The following is a 22,587-nucleotide window of genomic DNA, read 5'->3' on the forward strand; positions in this document are numbered from 1 at the left end:
GTTTTCCCTTGTACTCCTTCTGGATGTTTCTGCTGTGGTCCTGGTATATTGCTGGAGTCTCTAGCATTGTTGGTGGTCGTATATTGCTCTGGTGGGGGGTCTGTCATGAGGTATAGTGTTTGGTATAAAGATTTCTATCTTGTTTTAGAGTTCTTTTGACTTTCTGTCATGCTTATGGGTGTGTTTTCCGTTGCCGTGTCTGTTGGTGTGGTGATATGGTGTAGTTCGATTTGGTTTATTCTTTCTCCCATTTTTCTCTTGCTTCATCCTGTTCTGTGTCATGGCATATTCTGGTCCTTTGGGATCCTCTAGTTTATTGAGTTTGTGTTATTGTGTTTGGGTCGCAGAGTCTCTTGCCCACCGGCAACACTTTCCTGAGTTTTGTTGGGGTTGTTTACTGTCCTTCGGTCTCTTTGTGGTTTTATTTGTCAACGGTTATGATTGTGGGTAAACAGTCAAGTGGGGGGGGGGTCTTATGGTCTGGTAGCTAGCAGATTGGATCATCACTTTTGTAACCCGCATGGGACTTTACCAATATAAACACCTCGGTTTTGGAATATCGTTCGTGGCTGAGATATTTCAGAATGAGATCCATCAAGTTATTAAACGTGTACCAAACTGCTTAAATTATAACGACAATATTCTGGTGTTTGGCAAATCAATGGAGGATCATGATGGCACACTACATCGTGTCTGTTCAGCGTTGGAGGAAGCCAGATTGACATTGAACAAGGAAACATGTGAATTCTGGAAACAGACACTCACATTTTTTGGACATATATTTTCTACCAGATCTGGACAAGATGGCAGCGCTCAGTGGGACACCGAAGCTGAGCAATATGTCAGATCTGCGATCATTCCTGGGGTTGGCCAGCTATCGTTCACGATATCTGAAACATTACACCACAGTGACCAGCCCACTCTGTGAATTTACAGTAGAAAATCGGGTGTTTCAGTGGACACTTGAATGTCAGCAAAGCGTTTAAACCATACTAGGCAACATTGCGTTTGTGGAAGACATGGCATTCTTTAGTTCCTCCAGAGGAATGGAGGTGACAGTGGACACCAGCCCAGGTGGCTGGGCGCCATCCTGTCTCAAACAGATAAGGAGAATCTACACAACAAACTAATTGTGTCATATGCGAGTTGCAGCTTATCAGCAACGGAACAGGCCTACATGCAAGCGTAGAAGGAGTGCTTGGCCGTGGTCTGGGACAGCAAGCATATCCACCTGTTCCTCTATGGGAAGGCCTTCACTGTCATCACAGACCACCAGGCTCTTCTCACAAAAATTCCAGCGGAATATTTGTCAGGTCACCCCACGGGTCCTGCGAGGCCAGAACATTTGATTGCAGATGCACACATGAAGTATGTGGTGCATCAAATTAAGCCATTTCCAATTGCATGGGCCAAGCCTCAAAAAGAAGCTGCAGCAGATTCGGCACTGTGAGAAACCTGAAGGTGACTCACCCGCTAGTCCGCGGGGATCAGTCATCCAGGTGGCCAGGACACAGCCATCACTTTTGGATCCAGTTCCTGGGGGTGGACCATTGCGGGAGGATCACTTGGATGAGGGGTCTTCGTGGAGTGGAAGTGGGACACCGGATTCCCTTCCCTGTAAAACCTTTACCCCATTCCACCAGGTAGGATACTTAGGGATTCAACCCCCCCTTTTCCAACACAGACACTTAGCCACAGGCAACTCCCTGTGAGCAAAAACAGAATAACACCCGAGCTGTATACCGACATGTCCCAATACAATAGTTAGGCAGAGTCAGGCAATTACTGATCATTACACACACCTGACTTCTATCACCCTTCCACACACAAATAAAAGGCAGGGCATGAAAATACACTCTGAGCAAGGCAATGCACACGATGAAGCAGCAGTTCCAAGATGGCAGTTTAATACAAGGCAGAAGATGGCAAGACCGAAGAGGATTGCAAGGAGGGAAGTGCCCTTGACCTTTCCACAGAAAGACTGCATCTTTCATGAGCCTTCGAGAATAGGAAACGTAAGACCTGGAATTAAATCTGAAGAATCCTGCAATTTTTGTGTCTGAGGTACCCAGGGCTCTCCCACATCGAGGCGGGGAGAAGCGTTTGCCGATGTGGTACTGTCCTTGGCTGCTACAACAAAGCAATACCAGTTAAGTCAGAACAACCAGTGAGTTGGGGAGACTGATACCAGACTGGCCTGTGTGGAAACCAAGGTTGCAAGCAGCAACATTGTATGAAGAAGATTATTAAAACAGCGGATGACGTTCATTCAAAAGTCTCTGCTAGGTATTCAACCAAAAGGGTGGCAACGTTAAAAGAAAGACAATTGTGAAATCGAAGTGGTCCTGCAACAGGTCAAGCAAAACCCTGTGCACATTTGAAAGTCTTCGATAGCTGATGCCAAAATTGACTTTGGTCCGATCCCGGCTGAGGGAGACTAATTGTGTTGAAGGGATCTGAGCCCAGCTAAGGGGCATCCACGGTGATCCGTGAGTCACTTGAAAAATAATAACCTACGAACATTGTGTGATAAAGTGCAAGGTGAAATACAGGCTTAAGCCCGGCAGAGGGAAGCCTGTGCAGAACTTTGTATGAAGAGGATTGGAGCCCAGCTGAGGGGGATGCGGGTGTGAATAGTGAATCACCCGATGTGAATACTTGTGTAAATCTAAAGAGGAAAATAACTTGTCTTTTACTTGGTTGCATCAGTGCCTTTGAGTGAAGAGAATTTGAGAAGCAAGGAGACTTACGCTCCTAAGGCCCTGAAATTGATGATTGAACTGAGACCTTGTGCTAGGGAAGCCAGAGAATGTGCTACACTCGAATGAACCTCCTTTTCCTTGCTAAAAACATGGGGAAGAGAGGCCAATGACCTGAACATCATGATTTATCATTTTGTGAACACTTCTTTATTTTTTGCTTACACTGTTTCCCACACTATTTGCCCTTTTGTTTTGACAAGACACCACTAGGACTGCGTTATTATTGTGTGATGGTCGCAGCTTGCTCCCATCTGTAGATTTAGGATTAGGTAGGCGTTTATCATACCCTTTTTGAAGTTCAATAAACACCTTTGAACTGTGGTCACTTGTGCCTGTCTTACTGTTGATGCCATGCCTTCCTTACAGCGCTTAGCATCATCACAGAGTGTCTACGACAAGGGAAGATGAGAAATAGGAAGGACATGGCAAAAACCCACGATCATGATATGCAGGAAGATGTAAAGGCTATGGTCCTTGTACAAGAAGAGCTAGCGGTCACGGACTATGGGATCATTAGGAAAGGATGTCAAATTGTGCTGCCCATGTCACTATGGCAGCAGGTAATAGATTTACCCCATGAAGGGCATCGAGGGAGGACCTCTACCTAGAGACTGCTGAGACAGGAAATCGGATTTCCCAAACTGGACACCCGAGTGGAGGAGACACTGGCGAAGTGCACAGCATGTGTGGTGGTGGCTGGGACTCCACAATCTTATCCTCTACAAATGTCGCCCTTGCCAGAAGTGGTGCGAGAGGAGCTGGCAGTTGATTTCTTCTGCCCAGTAAGGCATGGGTCGTATGTATTGGTAGTGGTAGACTAATAATCAAGGTTTCCTGTAATCCTTATAGTGCCTTCCACAGCAGCCACGTCGATCATTCCAGCACTGGACCGCATCCTGACGGCGTATGGCATTCCAAAGATTATTAAGTCTGACAATGGCCTGTCATTTACGAGTCAGGAATGTGCCAATTTTGCCCAATGCATGGGATTTAAACATTGGAAGATCATGCCTCACTGGTCACAGGCTAATGGCATAGATGAGAGGTTGATGGGGAACATCAAGAGGGCTTTATAGGCAGCAAGTGTTTCATGCAAACCATTTGAACAAGTCTTATACCAACTGCTAAGGGACTACCGGCACACACCCCACAGCAACACAGGACTGTGTCCGGCGGAGACAATATTCAGAAGACAAGTTTGCGCCAGGCTGCTCCAAGGGCAGAAACCAGAGGAGGGGTGTGACAGAGATTGGCAGATCCCAGAGAAGAACAGGATGAAAGCTACTGCTGATCCAGCAGAGCGGCCTGTGAGGGATCTGTGGAAGTCGGTGACTCTGTGGTGTTCAGACAATCAATACAATGGGAATAAAACTCACATTTTGTGCCGGAAGTCCAAACCGTCATCCAGAGAAAAGGCACCATGATTACGTCTGAAAGTGAGGAAGGAAGGACGATTACCAGAAATATATCGCACTTCAAAGGGTGCAGCAGAATGGGCGTTGGGTCATGGAGACAGTGCATGGGAGTTGGACGATTCCTATCAAGGAGGGAGTGAAGCATCATAAATTGAGTGAAAAGCGCCAGGGCACCCGGTGCCTGAAAGAAGTCCAGAATGGCATAAAGAAGGGCGACCTGTCAGAGTGAAAATAAAACCAGTAAGATTGATTGAAGAGATGGGGTAGTAGGAACTCAAACGTTAAGAAGGGAGAGGTGTCATGTCAGCAGCCTGTCAGCCTCGTTCTGTGAGAGGCAGGGTAGGGGCGGGAAAGGGAAGTGACATGTGGAGGAGGCATGCTCCTCAGTTTGGAAGAATAAAGTTTGTGTGCAGACCTGCCCTCTTGTCCCGCTCTCTTATTTATGTACCGGGTGGCCCCTTGTGTATTGTGAACATCTTGGAGGAATCGAGAACATCACACCACCAAGTTCCTGCCCCTCCCCGACCCAAAATACCTCCTCATTGAAACTCTTTGAGCTCGCTTTAATCAAGCCTTACCATCAAACATTGCACCCAAAGTACCCGCAAGTGTTTTTCAAAGCAGTCTTCTAAGAGTCCATGGTCGTCATTACGGGTACGACGGGAACCCTGCCGGTGCTACCGGTGGGTTGCCACTGGACCTGTACAAAATGAATGGCACCTGACTTCCCGGTGCCACCCTATTGCAAGTCCAGCATCCGAGAAGTCAGGCACCCGGTAATTTTGTTAATCCCCATTCCCATAGAGTCCCATTGGACTCTATAGGAGTGGGGACATGGAAGCAACGGCACTGTTGTTAACGGTGCCAGTGGTTCCGTGATGCTTTGCCTACCATGACCGCTGTCAGAGTCAGACCTGTCAGACACAGCAGCTCCAGCAGCCAAACCCGTAGTTTGCCAGGCCGGAAACAAGGGTGCCAGTGAGATTACCGGCACCCTTATTTCCGGACCGGCAAACTCGGCATGAGGCCCCATGACTTAATTGAAGAAGTAAACCTGCTGCTGGTGTATTACAAGTGTCTTACCGTCTGCCTCAAGCCACTCGATTTATAAGCACTATGCGTGTCCTTCACTGAAGTCCTGATAACAAGCATTGGCAAAGTCAGCTGTTTTGACTTGTGTATAAGTATTAGGCATTTGCAAGGCAATGCTATTAGATACCCAGGTACTCACACCATTTTGCAACTGCTACCACCAATGGGCAGGTAATACCACCACAGCAGTGCCTGTAAAGTGCTTTTCCAATGCCTACAGTGACAAATTGAGGGAATTTGTCCCTTCTCCCCAAGGGGAAGCACCCCTGTGAGGTTACGGACGCGAACCCGATCCGTAATACCCTCCCTTGGGGTAGAGAGAAGTAGGACCTCACTAGGAGAGATCCTCCCTTTGAGGACATGGCCTCCCATTACCATGAGGAACTCCCTGAAGCTGGTTATATTGTAGCTTAGACGGGATGCTCAAAAGGACAAAAAGAAGCAGGATATCAAACTGGGACAAAGAAGCACATCATCGATGCCATTATCTAGTACATTAGGATATCCCTTTAGAGACAAATGACCAATCTACTGGGACAAGGCGGTTAATTAATGAGTGCCAGTAGATGCCAGAGAGGAAAGAAGAGAGACAAACCTGTGCGTAGGATTGGGATCTCCCACGCTACGTCACAGTCGAGGAAGGTAGAAACCCAGAAGTCCACGAGTTTCGAACTTGCCTTAGAACGCAGTGTGGGACACCCACGGCACTTGCGAACAGGAGTGGAGAGAAAGCAGCAAGGCAGGAGCCTGCGAGAAGGTGGTGACGAGACCACGAGAGAGAGGCCATGGTGGATAGAGTATCCACAAACTATCGCCAAGACCACAAGCAGAAGAGAGTCGTTTGGTCTCCGGAGACACAGGCCCTCATTAGGACCCTGGCGGATTTTTTCCACCATCGGCGGACTTTTCCGCCATGGCGTAAAGTCCGTTTACGCCATGGCGGATGGCGGATTTACCGCCCCATTCCGAGGTTGGCGGGGCGGTAAGTCCCCATTGACCCATTTACCCTTCCCCATTCCCATTTCGGCCCCATAGGGCTCAATGGGAGTGGGGAAGGCGTTAATTACGCCACCGTACATTACGGTGGCGTAATTAACACCAAGGTCCCATAGCGCCATGGATTTCTCCGCCCGCAAAAAGCGGGCGGAAAAATGACCATGGCGCTTTGGGAACTCGTAGTTGGCGGTAAGGGGTCGGCGCAGCTAACGCTGGCGTAGACCCCTTACCGCCAGGGTCCTAATGAGGCCCACAGTGACGTACCGGAGCACAATGAAGCAGCAAGCGAAGGCGCAGCAAGCGAAGGCGGAGAGAGAGATGCCAGTGAAAGGAAGCAAACAGCTGAACACAATCCAAGGAGAGCAGCCCACCTGATAGAGCTCCCGAGGATGTCCCCTATGAGGATCATAGGTAATGGGGAAGCACTGGAGGCTCCCAGGGGATCATTATACCACACAACTTACTCGTCTCAGTGAAGAATATGAAATAGACTTCATTGAGAAACGAATGAATGTGAATCTTAAAGATACAAGAGAAATAACCAAGAGAAAAGCAATATGACAAAATACCCTGGGAAAAGGGGGAAATAATTAGACATATCATAAGAGAAAAGGATAATGAGAAAAAGAGAACCAAGTGTGAAATAGAATTGGAGAAAGGTAGACAAGGGAATTCTATATCAGGAGCAATAACCCAAGTAAAAGGGACATAAAATTGTCCAGAAAGGGAAACCCACCAGAGTAAGAGGGTTGTAACAAGATCCACTAACAGCGATGAGGAGAAATACAAATCCCATGTGAGAATGCCAAGAGGGATTCCTTAAGAGAAAAGAAAATGTAATAATGCAGTTGATGAACTAAAGAGACTGATACATGAAGTTGCAAGACACTATTTGCAAATCAAATATTAACAAAGGACATACGTTGACACCAGGAGTACCATCAGTCATTCTCCTGATTTAAGTCAGTTTTCATAGTGGCAGGGCCAGATAGGGTAGTCTTGGGCAGTGAACCTGTTTATTTGGAGATTCACGAGTGACAAACGAGCACCCTAGTTAGTAATATAGGCATGGACAACCCATAGTGATAAGGAGAGATAAGCCTTTTGAAGTGACTCTAATAAAGATACAGTGCATCATGTCCTCTAAGAGTCTGTGGCTTGTGCCTTGTCTGACTTGTCACACTACTCAAAAACCCAAAATGTTGCCATTGCCAATGCTTGGTTCTTCGAGTTCAGCTTTCACACTAAAAGAATAGCGCTGCTATCCTGGGGGTTGCCCTTCCTTCAGCCACCACCCAAGCAATACTGCCAGGGTGTGTCTCGTCACTTAGGCACTGCTAGAGTCTAGTGTCCTGCATTCCTAACTAAGCCACTCAGTCCAGGCTTGAACTCTATTGCTAGGGCCTGCCACCTTCACTCAGTTTGAGCATGTGTGTGTCAAATTCGGTCTTCCTCACTCACCTATTGCTTGAGGGAGCACACCTCTTACAGCAGGATCCCCTCACTCAGCCTTCAACTGAGCAAGATTGGTCGGCCTGGGCCTGCTCACTCAGCCTTCACTTAAGCAATATTGGTGGGCCTGGGCCTGCTCACTCAGCCTTCACGTAAGCAATATTGGTAGGCCTGGGCCTCCACACACACCCTTTGCTTGAGTGATATTGGTAAGCCGGAGTCTCCTCACTCACCCTCCATATTAGCGATATTGGTAAACCAGAGTCTCCTCACTCACCCTCCATTTTAGCTATATTGGTAAGCCGGAGTCTCCTCACTCACCCTCCATATTAGCGATATTGGTAAACCAGAGTCTCCTCACTCACCCTCCATTTTAGCGATATTGATAAGCCAGAGTCTCCTCACTCACCCTCCATTTTAGCTATATTGGTAAGCCGGAGTCTCCTCACTCACCCTCCATTTTAGCGATATTGGTAAACCGGAGTCTCCTCACTCACCCTCCATTTTAGCGATATTGGTAAGCCGGAGTCTCCTCACTCACCCTCCATTTTAGTGATATTGGTAAACCTGGACCTCCTCACTCACTCTTTGCATGAGTACTCCACTTAGAGCAGGGCTTCCTCGATCCGCCGTTGCTTAAGCATTATTGATAGGACTAGGAATGCTCACTCACCGTTTGCTTGAGCAATATTACAAGGCCTGGGCACCCTCACTCACACATTGCCTTCTCTTAGTGCAGGGCCCCTCCACTCAGCCTTCACTTGAGCGATATTGGCAGGCAGGGTCTCCTCACTCACACTCCACTTGAACAGTCCTCTTGCAGCAGGGCCTCTCTTCTCAGCCTTCACTTAAGTGATATTAGTAGGTCAGCGCCTCCTCACTCAGACTTCACCTGAGCCATAGTGGTAGGCCTGCCTGCGCCTCCCCACTCACCCTTTGTTTGAGGAATATTGGTAGACCCGGGCATCCTCACTCACCCTTAAAGTAGGACCCCAATCTCTCACCTTCCATTTGAGCACTTACATGAGAGTCGGGCATCCGCCGGGGATGGGACGGGGCTCGCTGAGCTGTCCCTTGCAGATGTAAAACATTCCCAATCCTGTGTTGTCATTGTGGTTGACCCTTGATCCCACCTCCATGCTTTACACCTCCCCACCCACCCAACCTCTTACCCCATCACACCATGAACTTCACGTTCATGGTCATAAAACTCCACAGAGTTTATCTTCTTTCCATAGAAGTTGGCCACGTGGTCGGCAGAGGTTAGAATGAAATACCTAGGAACTATATAGGCAAGCCTGCCCTGCTCCCACTGGCCATAGCATGATGGGGAAACTACAAAAAGAGCATTCGTGAGACCCACTCCAAAGGGTGAAGAGAGAAATAACGCCTCAAACTGTGCTTAACGAAAAGAACCCCACAGTAAACGCGGGTAAGGCAAGTACTCACAGACCCCAAACTCAGCCTGGCAGGAGAAAATGAGAAATGCACACACTGAACTGGGTAACACAAGGCATACCATACACGAAACCGAGATACCAGGAAAACCTTGGTACTGTAACTTGTGGCACATTTGATCAGTTCATATAATTAAGTTGAAACACAGTATTGTGTGCAGTCTAATTGTGTTGAAAACCAAAATATTTAATGGTTAAATATGGACAACTTGGAATCTGCCCCTTTGTACCATTTTCCCAAAAAGGTCAATCTCAGGATCTATATTAATATTCATAAGCATGGAATATCTACACCTAAGAGCGGGGTCTCTGAACACTTGTTTTTTATAGTATATATATCTATGAATATATGTATTTATTTCCAACACACTCAGAATGGCATGTAATAGCAAAACCTTCAGTCCAAATTAAGGATGTGCCTAATAAAAACAAATGAATCCTTATCTGACACTGCAGGACTATGTCATAGCACCCGCTTTCATATACATGTTAATGTGAATATTGTGATATAGTGGTGAGTTCTTAAAATTTAATTGATAGCGTAATGTGCTGTAATTGATAGCATAATGTGCCTTTTTTGTATTGAGGAAATACATAATTTATACTGAATTTCTGTACCTTAATATTGGCTTTCCCAACGTTTGTAGAATTTACTGTAAGGGGGGCAGCAGCACTTTGGAGTGCACTTTTCTTCTTTTGTGTAAATGTATGTCTCTTTCAAGGGATATTCATTGTAATTAGTAAACACTGAATTTCCCCACCTGCTCTAGAGCAAGGCCTCCAAAGTTCTCGCCACAGGCCGGATATAATCAGTATGTACAAATTAATTGAAGATTCCCATGATGGAGAAGTTACACACACAACACACACACACACACAGACACACACACACACACAGACACACACACACACACACACAGACACACACACACACACACACACACACATACACACCTGTGAAGTGAAAACTGTCTCCTCCCTCTCGCACTGTCCGTCTACTCCCTCCAATCTTCTCACTCCTTCTCCCCTCTATTCTCACTCTCACCTTTCTTCTACTTTCTCTTTCTCTCGCTCTCCTCCCAAATCTCTCCTCTTCTGCCCCTCCGGTCTTCTCATTTCTATCTCCACCACTTTCCTCGTCCACCTACTTCCGCCTACCTCCAACCTTCCCCTCTAAAACTCCGTCCTGTCGCCCTTAGCTCCCGCAGTCTCACTCTCTGTCTCTCACAATCCCTCTCTTGCTCTCACTCTCTGATGTCTCCTTCACCCTCTACACCCTCACACTTCAATGTCTCCTTCTATCCTCTACACTCTTATCCTAGACTACCTCCTTCCACCCTCAACACTCACACACGCCCTCACAATAACAGCTGCATTCTTTCCACTGGGTACCACTCTTTCACACACAGTACCTCATCTTCACTCCTATCCAGGACCCCCACAGACTCTTCAGCACTCTGCTCCACCTCCCATTCTTCGGCTGGTCTCTTACTCCACCTTCACACCGCCTGATCTTGCCCAAACACCTTTCACTGTGTCTGGCTCCTGCGGGCTTTTATATCATAGTCATGATTGGAGGAAACTAACGACTGAATACATAGGCTGACCAAGACAGAAGCACTAGGACGCCTCATCAACAGCATACTGACCCTGAACCACTCCAAGCCATAACAGACTGCTGTCACTATAGACAGCAAGAGAACAGGTAGCACCTACCTCAGATCCACCCCCGAAGGAAAGGTTCAGACTTACCTATCGCCCGATATAACACTCACTAGGATACAGCTGGATCCGACCCACATCATTACACACCACAGTGAGACGGCCTATAGGGAATTAGCAAAAACCCTACCCACAGGGATACAGCTGAAACGGAACCAGAAATATCAGAATCAGTATTCATACCCACTAACCCAACCTTCATGTCTCTGTATACTCGGACCACATAAAACTCACACAACCATCTCTCTCCCAGCAATCCGCACGCACTTTACCACACCGCATCAACAACAAATAAACAGCACCTACAGCACACAAGGTCTCGACCGATGCGATACTTGCACCAAAGCCAAGCACCCGGTGTATACCGAGCTGAAGCCGCCAACAGCACACCACCTCTCCCACTCTCCTACTCCCGCTCCACCCGACTAACTCTACCCACCCTCTTTCTTGTTTTCAGATCCTCCAGAGCGCCTGGGGAACTAACTCCGTTGGTGAGGGCGCGCTATATAAGTACCTTTAACATAACATAACATAACATATCAGTGTCTTGCTCTTTCAGCTCTACCCTCCTCCCCGGTTTGGTCCATGTTCCACATGATTCTGGGCTCCAAACCTCATCAATTATCCCCTTGGGATTGAGTGTTTATAGTGCAATGCTACATAAAACCCCCTTCTAGCCCAGCCCACTTTTGGTGCGTAGTACTTTCAACCATCTGTTTATCCCTTCATGGTACATGGTTCAGTGTGCTGCTGTGAGTTGTGGTGACTAATTCCTTTCTCTTTTGACCTCTGCTGGAGTGAGGCGTTGCTGCTTAGGGGCTATTGCCCGGGTATTTTGGTTGTAGACCCGGATAGAATCACAGGGTCTACAACCAAAGGGCTAGCTAGCCCCGAGTCCCGACAATCCCAACATTAGTGTAGCCCCAGATCTTTTCCAGACCTAGCAACACCCCTGATATTTGTGTCAGAATATGTATGGAAGTCGTAGGCTTTTTCTGGCATCCACCAGAGCTGTAAATACTGTAACCCATGATGGCCCTTGCAGTTCTGCAACAAACGTTAAAATAACTTGGGCCAGAATTGGGAGCGCAAGGTATTGGGTGATTAACAGTGGTACCAGAATTAACAATCAAGGCCCATATGGGGAGGATGTGGGGGGGGGGGGGTTCATAGACTGGGGCCATCCCAACTCCCTCACCCCATCTCTGGGGTAGGATCGGCTCCTCTGGCAAACGCCCTGATAGGCCACCTATCACAGGTTGGGAGGCATCCTTCCAACCTGGGCCTTAACAAGTATCTAATGTCCCGTCTTCAATGGATAGAAAATACTGCAAAGCGTACTTTTAACATGCAAGTCAACAAACCACATTTCTCCCATGCTGGCCTCCCTAAATTGGCAGAGACAGAAATTTAAGACTCTTATGTATGCCTCATAAAGTCATCCATGACAAGGGCCCAGAATCTTTGAGATCGAAATGCAAATGCTACCCTCACGCTCATTGCACTCCAAGAACACAAACCTCCTACAGAGTGCAGATGGTTAGGTGAAGCTTTCTCTTACACAGATGAGGAAGTCCCCTGCCTCACTCTAAAGACGTCTCAGGGTGTGGGGGGGACTAAGGTGGCTGGATGCCTCCTCACGCTGGTGGATGATCGTTACAGATGCAGTTTGATCACCCTCACGTAGTCCCTGTCCTAGTGCAGGTGACAGTCCCATGGGTACCAAGAAGTCCCTTTAAAATCATAGTCCCTACACCTGGGAAGCAGAGAACATATGGGATCCCGGAAAATCAGGTTCTCCCCAATCCCAAAGCACAGTGTTCCGCTTCTGCTGAAACCTGTGACTCGACAGCTATGGGACTTTTAAAGGAATTGAGGGATGATGGTCTGTGTGGGCCGGCATGGCCTGCTCCCCTCACACGGTTGCAGGAATGCTATCCATACAGGGGAAAAGGAGGACCTGAATTAGGAAGGGAAACTCACCCATCAACCAGCCATCTATTCTACAATGCTGCTACTGTCATACAATTAGAAACAGATAGGCCCATGGTGTCCACCCTGGGGGTAGGTGATGTGTCCCTGGCCCCAAGACACAAAGGAATACGTCAGGAGATCTAATTAGGTCCACAGGAGTCAACGTGCAGTAAACCTTTCTTTATTCTCTCTACAGCTCTCCGTTCCTGGGCTCTAGGAGCCCCTCCTCTTCCTCCCTCATCCCCGACCCAGTCCTTCCTCTTCCTCCGTTATGGTTGTCCTCTGTTTAAAAGGGAATGGTCCTTCACCACTCTAGAACAGTAGGGTTAGGGTGTGACAACCAGAGAGAGAACCACCCACTGGGAGGGACAAACCAGCCCCAGGTCCCGCCTCAGAACTGAAAGTCAAACTCAGGAGTGGGACCCAGCACCACCAGCCAGTCTCTGCACTAGCGACCTGAAGTGGAATAGGCAATTAGGAGCTTCAATATGGGCATGGTTCTTGAATCTGCAGTGTAGCAGGTACTGGAGACCCACCTAAGCTTAGGGAATTATGACTCCCAAATTCTGTATGCCAAGTCTGCACACATGAGTTTGCTTAACCCAGAGAAAGGCCGGAAGGGAGGCCAGGAAGTGGCAGGCAGAAATGACAGACCAAGGGGAGGGACAGGACAATCCCAAGTGCCACATCGGGGCTGTTAGCCAGCTCACGGGGTGGGGCCCAACCGTCAATCCCCATCCCACCTGACAGAGCTGAATCCCCTTTTACCAGGGAGATAATGGGAGGTGTGCCTAAAGTTCTATAAACACCCATGGACTCAGTCTGAGAGTGGACCTTGTTGGAGTAGGCATTGGAGACTGGAGGCACAAGACAGCAGGTTTTGGAGCAGACTGGAGGAGAGACCAGGAGACCATAAAGTGAGAGCAGAGCCTAGGCGGCTGGAAGAGAGATACAGAGGGCTGGGCCTTACCTGAGCCTGGGAGCTGGAGGAGAGACTCAGGAGAAAATGCTGAAGAGCAAAAAGAGCGGGGGTAAGGAGTGTAGGAGTGGTGACAAAGAGAGTGCAGATTACCTTAGAGAGGGGTGCACAGAGGGGTAGAAAAGGTGCAAGTATTATTTGGGAATTGGGGAAGATCATTGAGGAGAGGCCCAAAGGGGAGAAGAAGGTGCGAGAGGCAGTTGTGGGTCAAAGATAATTCAGGAGAGGTGTGGCACCCATAGGGGTGAAGAATGTACGAGAGGTCAACAGAAATACAAACAAGAAATCTCTGAATTGCATCAGGAACTTTCCAATTCAAATTTCGATAACCAATGGAGAATTATCAATACAACACTGAAAGAAAATTTACCAAAATATCAAGAGGGGATTCAAACCAGTAAAGCACATAAATATAAAATGGATGAAAAATCTCTACAACATAATTTACAGATGTGCACGCAGGTATGATAACTATCATCAGGATACAATGTATTGACATCACATGTTTAATGGGACCCTTCAAGCTCAGAAGTAGAAATAGAAAGCATGCACCGAGCCACTCAAAGCAGCATGCAGACGAAAGTAAGAGGCAGAAAAGGTAACGTACACCGGGGTGAAAACTCTCTTAAACCCACAAGCAGAAACATAAACGGGGGTGACAATGGCATCCTTAGTGATAAATCTTTCCTCACTGACCCACACGCCAGTAGTAAAGGAAACTGCTTTGTCTTGTTTTCCATTTCACAGTACTTGACAGAATGGTAACAACTGTGAATTTATTAAAATTTTCAAGAAAACTTAAACTGTATAATGCGAGGAGTCAGCAATGAAACTCGGACGCAAGTGAGTCATGTTTTTGGCCAAAAACATTTATTGAAAATAAAAGGGGTTGGGAAAATGCATCTCTGGCCCTGCTCCAAGAGGGGTTTCCCTACTCAAACCAAAAACTAAGGATCTGTCTGTGTCAAAATGACCACAAATAATACTGTCCTGTGTCCAAAGTTCTATTCTGACCCTCACACTCTAATAAACTAAAGTCTAAGGTGAAAATCACAATGTCTTTGGCCTTCGGTGGTTTGGAAAAGTGTCCAAAAAGGGAGAATGAATAACTCCAACACAAAGGTTCTTCAAGGATAGGGATCCTTGCTCCAGAAGGTGTCTCCCTTCAACCGGATTCCTCTTTACTTTCTGATAGTTTCACAAGTAGCAGTTCCTTGTGCCTTTCTTGTCCAGCAACAACTCAATGTTTAGAAAAGTCCAACATTGCGCTTTCACCTAATTAATTGATAGAAACTTCACAAAAAGGATATAGTTGTTTCGGAGATTTTTATTGCAATCTTATATATTTATTCAATAGTACCACAATGTTGAATATATGAACACTTGAGTAATCGTCATTCAAAAGAAAAGAAGAAATAAGGTTTCAATTCACTTAATCCAAAAAGGAATATAGTGATCAAAACCAAAAATGAACATTTGATGAAACTGAGCATAAAAATATTTAATTTCAATGTTCAAAATTGAGCCTCCTGAAGAACCGCTAGATAAAATTAGCGCCGAAACACATGTCGGGGAGCAAGCAACAATGCAGAATGATGCAACACATATATTTGGAGTTTGTCTAGTGTTTTTGTGGCCTCTGAGCCTGTTTGTCTGTGCTGGACTGCATCCAGAGGGTGCAGTCTGTGGGGCGCAGTCCTTTGTTTGTGTCTGGCCTTTCCCCAGTCCTACCATCCCCACTTGCAATTGGTTGGAAAAGACAGGTGTGTTTGTGGCTTGGCAGGTCCACCTGATCATAATTGACCTTCCCAGGGCAGCCCTCTGCCCGGCAGCCCCCGTGGCTAAGTACCCCAAGGCAAAGGGCGGCTCCTACATTGGCAGCTCCAAGACGTGTCTGCAGGGGTCCGCAGGGGAAGCCAGTGAAGCCATCAGTCAACAGACACCAACAAAACTGTAAGTGTGGCATGGGTGGGGTGTAGAGCAATTACTCTACTCCAGAAAGCCCCTTCCACTCTACCTTACCTTTCCATAACCTAGACTGCACTAGACGTACACCATGCATACTTAGAGAAATGTGTGACCACCAGCTTAAATCTATTCATGGCTAACTAGAAATGTTGCATTGCATTACACACTAACTTACTTGCCAATGTTAACTAGTGTCACGCCTAGAGAGAACTGTGAAGATTGGCCTGCATCGCATCTAGAGAGGATTGTGAATGTTAGCTTGTGCCACACTTAGATGGAATTCTTAACTTTAGCCTGTGTCACATCTAGATTGGATTGTGAATGTTAGCATGTGCCTTACTTAGATGGAATTCTTAATTTTAGCCTGCATCGCATCTAGATAGAAATGTGAACATTGGCATACGCCACACTTAAATGAAATGTAACCAAGTGCCACACTTAGAGGGAATCGTGATCAATAGCCTGCCTCAAATCTAGATAGGATATTGAAGATTAGCAAGTGCCACACTCAGATAGAATAGTGAATGATAGCAAGCATCACACCTAGACATAACTGCAAGGACAGCAATGCCAATTAACCAATCAACTAACAATTTCACCCCTCTGCATGCACCTCTCAAACTCGAACCAAACACAACCACAAGCCTACAACACAACAATCCGCACAAACTTCACTACACTGCAACAACAAAACAAACCACACATATACTTGGACAACAACACACGATGACTACACACACCAAGCCCAGTCAACTGACCCACTGGGCTGAGGCTGCCAACAGCACATCACTGCTCTCTTGCACTTTTCCAGCTTATTCCCACTAACTCCCCCCCTTTCCCTTTTTCAGAGCCGCCAGAGCGCCAGGGGACCACTCCGGTGGTGATAGTGCGCGGTACAAATATCCTTTAACATTAACAGCCTAAAGCAAGGTTAAAATAAGCAAAGTGAATTTAAACTATATTCCTTTTTGAATGAAGTGAATTAAAATCTTATTTCTTCTTTTCTTTTGAATGAAGATTACTCAAGTCTTCATATATTCAACATTGTGGTACTATTGAATAAATATATAAGATTGCAATAACAATCTCCAAAACAACTATATCCTTCTTTTTTTGAAGTTTCTATCAAATAATTAGGTGAAAGAGCAACGTTGGACTTTTCTAAACATTGGCCTATTTCTAGTTCCCTGGCCAGCTTCAGGGAAAATAGTCCCAGTTAGCAGCGCACCTTTCTGAATTTTCTTCTGACCCAATAATTCAAGAATTACACAACAAAAAAAAATTAAGGAGAGCGCCAGAGCTGCTAGAAGGCTGGTTATTATAAAACTTGTCCAGCAACAACACTGATACACAAAACTGCCTGGTGTTCTACTTTTCTCTCTTTTAGGATACCTGGTATGCTCTCCTGCCAGGTTTTTGCTATTTCGCAGCTGGTTAACACAATCCTTCATCATACCCCAGTACCTTTCTGTAAGAAAAAGTAGAAAACGACCAGGGACATTAAAACCATCTATAAAATCACAAGAACCCAATAGAAAATCCATTGACCCACCACAATACATTTACCCTCTTTATCCTGCCAAAAACCTATATGGTTTTTGTATGAACCCCCAAAAACCCTACATCTCCCACAATCCCTACTTCCATTCTAGAAGTCCAACTAGTGGGATAAAGAAGAGGCAGATGGGAGTCATGATGATTACCCATAGGAATCTAGGGGCAATGGATTCCTATGGGCAGTCTCCATGTTGTTCCGATAATGCGGTCAGGTAGAGTCAGGCAGGGAGTGACAACTACTCAAACCTGGCTCCAAGCAACTCTTTCAAAGAGTATAAAAGGTCAGCCACCCAGGCACACTCTGAGCGAGCAGGGGATGCTGAAGGAACCGTGAAGACCAGAAGGAGAAGTCAGCAGCTGGGAGAACAATGGGAAGCCAGAAGGGTGGATGGCCTGCCAAGACACTGAGGCCTGTGAGTACGAAAGGGGCTACAGTGAGGCAGGGTAGCTGTGCTCCAGGGAACCAAAACTCTAGCTACACATTTCTGGTGGTGTTTAAATCAGTGCTTGCTCCATGGGTGAGTTCCAGAAACACGGGTAGTTGAGGGGCAGGTGCTGGCACCCTGACCTCAAGTGAATCTCCTTTGAGGACCCGCTAACATCTCATCACTAAGGGTAAAAGATATAGACCCTGTGATTTGAGGGAAGCTAAGGCGGGATAACCTGTTGTGTCAAGAACTTTGTGTAAATGTCATGCCCGCGCTGCTGGCACACACATTGGCAACCATCATGGACTACTTGGTACTCATTTATCCTCCTAATACTCTTTGAACAACTCCTATTCACGCCTTGGTCTTTAATTTCCATTTGCTCGACTTTGGTTCTTTCTTATTTTATTCAACTAACTACATTTACCACAATGCACCTTGCTACAGTCCTCAATTCCTGGCTATTCTCATTCATCGTTATTGGGACCACAATCCCCAGAAGCCCTAGCGGCCAGTGCTGCTTCCACCTGCTCAGGCCCAGAGAGGGAGGAGGCAGATTGTCTTCAGGTGTGCTGCTCCAGGTGCTGTCAATTAGCCTGCCTCAGAACAGGGCAGGGCTGTATATAAGCAGCTGCCTGCAGGAGCACAGGGTCTTGCATCTTGAGATCTTCCCGCTCCTGTTTACCTTGACCCTTTACTTTGTATGCTGTTCCTGTTGCTGCATTATCCTGTTTTGATCCAGTGCCCTTTCCGGGCTCCCTGCCTTGCAGCAGCCAATCACGCTCCGCTGCCTTCTACCAACAGCCCTTGTACTCTGGACTTCCTGCCTTGCAGCCTACTACAGTCCTCTGCAGCCCTTTACAATCAGCGGCCCTGCTCCTCTGGGCTCACTTCTTGCTGCCCTGCTCTTCTGGGCTCCTTGCCTTGCAGCCTGCCTCACTCCAGCTGCCTACAGTCCTTGTCCTCTGGGCTCCCTGCCCTTCAGCCTGCCTCACTCCGGCTGCCTACAGTCCTTGTCCTCTGGTCTCCCTGCCCTGCAGCCTGCCTCACTCCGGCTGCCTACAGCCCTTGTCTTCTGGGCTCCCTGCCCTGCAGCCTGCCTCACTCCGGCTGCCTACAGTCCTTGTCCTCTGGGCTCCCTGCCCTGCAGCCTGCCTCACTCCGGCTGCCTACAGCCCTTGTCCTCTGGGCTCCCTACCTTGCAGCTTGCAGCCCTCTGCTGTCTCCAAGCCCTTGTTCCCTGGGCTCCCTACCTTGCAGCCTGCACCTCTTCACTGCCTACAGCCCTTGTCCTCTGGGCTCCTTCCTTGCAGCCTGCTCCCTCCGCTGCCTTCAGCCCGTGTCCTCTGGGCTCCTTCCTTGCAGCCTGTCTCCCTCCGCTGCCTACAACACTTGTCCTCTGGGCTCCCTGCCTTGCGGCTTGCTACACTCCTCTGCCTTACAGCCTGTTTTACACTTAGCTGCCTACAGCCCTGCTCCTCTGGGCTCCCTACCTCACGGCCCTATTCTTTTGGGCTCTCTGTCGCCTACTACTAATCTCTCTCTGTCCTGTTCTTCTGGACTCCCTGCCTTGCAGCCTACTACAGTTTGCCTGCACCTAGTGCCACTCTTGACTGCAGACCTGCTTCCTACTTTGCAGCCCTTCTGTTTTCCTGACTGCTGCTCCCTTGTTCTCTTCCTTGAGTCCTCTGTACTCCACCTTAGGTTATCTATTTCAGTCTAACTGCCTTTCCTTCATTTCCTTCTGCTAGATTGCTCATTGACTTCCTTTTCGCTGGATATTTCTGTTCGTGTCTTCTCATGTGTCTTATGTAATCCCTTTGTACAGAGCTTGCCTGTTGGTTTCGGGCAGGCAACCTCTGCCCCTTCCCTTGTCGCGTTTTCAGTGTTACAGACACCCACTGCTGTTGTTCCCAGCCATGAGCATACCGCGTGGGCCTCTGTTATAGCAATCTGTGCAGAAGGCTGGAGTTTCCTGAGGTTCGTGGAACACTCTTTCCCATTTCAGCATACACCCCAAGAGGAAATCCAGTTTGTTTGTACCTTTGTATCTTTTGCCCCTTTTGGCTCACAGCCACAGTTTCCTACTCTTCTTTCTTGTTGAACTTCCTGCTGTGTGTGCTTATCTGCTACCTTACTTCAGCGCAGCCACCCAAACCCTACCTGGGTACCCTGTGCCACTCTTGACAGAGTGCCATTCCTGACAGTAAATCCCAAAAGTGCCTGTAACTGGCAAAGTGGGGAAAAAAACCTTGAATGTGCATTCTGGGACTCGTAGTCCAAAAGAGCAAAGCTGTGAGACAGAGTGGTCTGGCACCACATTTGTGCCCAATCGAAGGTCTCTGTATGGTATCCAGCTGAGAAGTGGGAGTAGTGAAAGTTAAACAGTTGTAAAGAATCGTGGTCCGAGCCTGAAGGAGGGAGACCAATCGTGAACTTATAAATATGAGAATCTTGACATGAATGTGAGAATATTGACAAAGGAAAGGAACTTTTGTGTTTTGTTTGCTACACCAGACCCTCTGCAGTAAGAGACTTTGAATGGCAAAGAGACTTTGGCACAGAAGGTCCTGATACTGATATATTGAACTGTACAAGTAACAAAAGGAACTACAAATACCAACAGAGGGTCACTGGGAAAGAAGTTAATACTGTGTGTTTTGACAAGTAAAGTGAACTTCTGTTTCAAGGCACAGGAAGCCTGTATTTTGACAAGAGACGTTTCTTTTGAGAATCCTTTTTGTTTCTTAAAGACTTTGCCAGAGTGGTGTGAGACCAGCTGAACGATTAAACTCTGTCCTTGTGCCGAGGAAGCCAGAGCGTGCTGCCTTGTCCTGCGCTGAAAGCGTGGGGAAGGGAGGCCAAATGTTCAACTGTCCTGACATATTGTTTCTTGAACACTTTTCCTTTTTTACATACAGTAGTGTCCCACGCCATTTTGTATTTAGAAGTAATGATTGTCAAAAGGTTTATTAGCATAGGCCCTTTTATTTTGAGAGACTCGACTAGGACTGCGTTACTATTATTTGATGGTTGTAGCTTGCTCCCATCCTTAGATTTAGGTTTAGATAGGCGTTTAACCAACCCTTTAAAATTCAATAAACACCCTTGAACTGTGTATTATTTGTGTCAGTTTACATTGATGATACCAAGCCTTTCCTTACACGTGGTGTCATTCGTGGGATGCAGTCCAATGGAAACAAGTTGGGAACCCCACCAGAATAGAAAAGGCCTCCCTTTAAAACTAAGCCTCCTGACAAACTCGAGAGAATCCACTAACAAAAATGTTACTTTTCATCCTTTAACCTCCCCAGCCCTTCCACCTGTGAGGAAAGTGGTAGAGGGGAACATGTATCATCTATTTTATCCCCGGGATTATAAGGTGCCAGATAGAGATAAGGTGATCATCTCCGTAGACCTACGAGTCAACATTCCAACTGACTGGCATATATATGTTATACCCCACTGGAAGGGAACGTTTGAGATGCTGATCCTGCTGTCCTGTGGACATCATTTGAAATGTAACTTCCTGAATTTTTCTCCCATTACCAGACGACTCAACCCTGGTGAGGTAGTAGGGACTCTGGTGTATGAAGCCTTAGAAACGTACCCTTGCCCTCATGACATCTATGGGAAAGTCCAGCCCAGCTCTTATTCTCCAGTTAAGGAAGCCGAAGTGAGAGAATTAATTTGCCCCCTTGTATTAAAGTCCTCCAATTCCCCCACAGAGACGCCCAATTTACATTTGTGCCACCCATGAGAAAACAAGAAAGTGAGGACCTTACAATCATGATGCATCCTCTGGCTATACCATCTGACAGGGGTGACCTCATTTGTTCCCCTATCCTATCCCCCACACCATCAGAATTTTTGAGAGATAGGTCAGGTTTCCCAGGGGAAGGAAAGGAAGACTTTTCCAGATAGGGCCTTATAGATCAGGAAGAACATGCATCCTCCTCCCCAGAGATATCATTTGAAATAAAAACCTTCTAGTGTTTCTAAAGGAAGCAAACCCACACTTGGCCCAAGACAAGTACTAGGGAACCCTCTTTCCTTAGAAATATCTCTTAAAGACTTACCCAAAACAAAGGTCAAATGTGTGAATAATAATCTAACCCGAACCTTGTGAGAATTTAGAGGAGCGAAAATTCGGAAGACATAGAGGATAAAATATCAGGGGAACCAACAACTGAGAAAGAAGAGGGACGAAAAGAGAGTAACGACACCCAAAAAATGTTTTCTAGCCACCTGAACTATAATAGAAGAGATTCTCTATCTGTATCTTCTATGGCTTCCCTAGAGGAATCTGAATTCTCTCAGATAGAACAGTGTTATTTTTGTGGGGACCGGGGCCATAGCTTAAAATTCTGTCCCAGAAATAACGAAGAAGAATTAATGGAAAAACACTTAAGGGAGGGAGCAGACATCTTAACTCTATGGGGGCATTTTTATGATTATCCCGTCTCAGAAAACCCTGCTTTAAGATTGGTATGCCCCACTTATACCAACCTGATTCTTTAGGGGAAGGGTTAGAAGCCTCTTTTGAAGACTCTCTTCCAGAACAAGGGACGGATGGAAACATTGTTTCTCTAGAGATATGCAAAGAAAGGAGAGAACATTTTATAAAAAAAACCCAAAGAAGCTGAATCAGCCATCAGCATTATGTACACTCAGGCCAAAAGGGAACAGACCCAGGGTTCTTCAGAATGACCATGCTACTTGTGTAGAGGGGTGGGGCATGCCACCCGGAATTGCCCTTTAAAAAAAATCTGGAAAAACCTGGTA

This window comes from Ambystoma mexicanum, chromosome 13, assembly GCF_040938575.1.
Source record: "Ambystoma mexicanum isolate Mex_15411 chromosome 13, UKY_AmexF1_1, whole genome shotgun sequence".
NCBI classification, from domain to species: Eukaryota; Metazoa; Chordata; class Amphibia; order Caudata; family Ambystomatidae; genus Ambystoma; species Ambystoma mexicanum.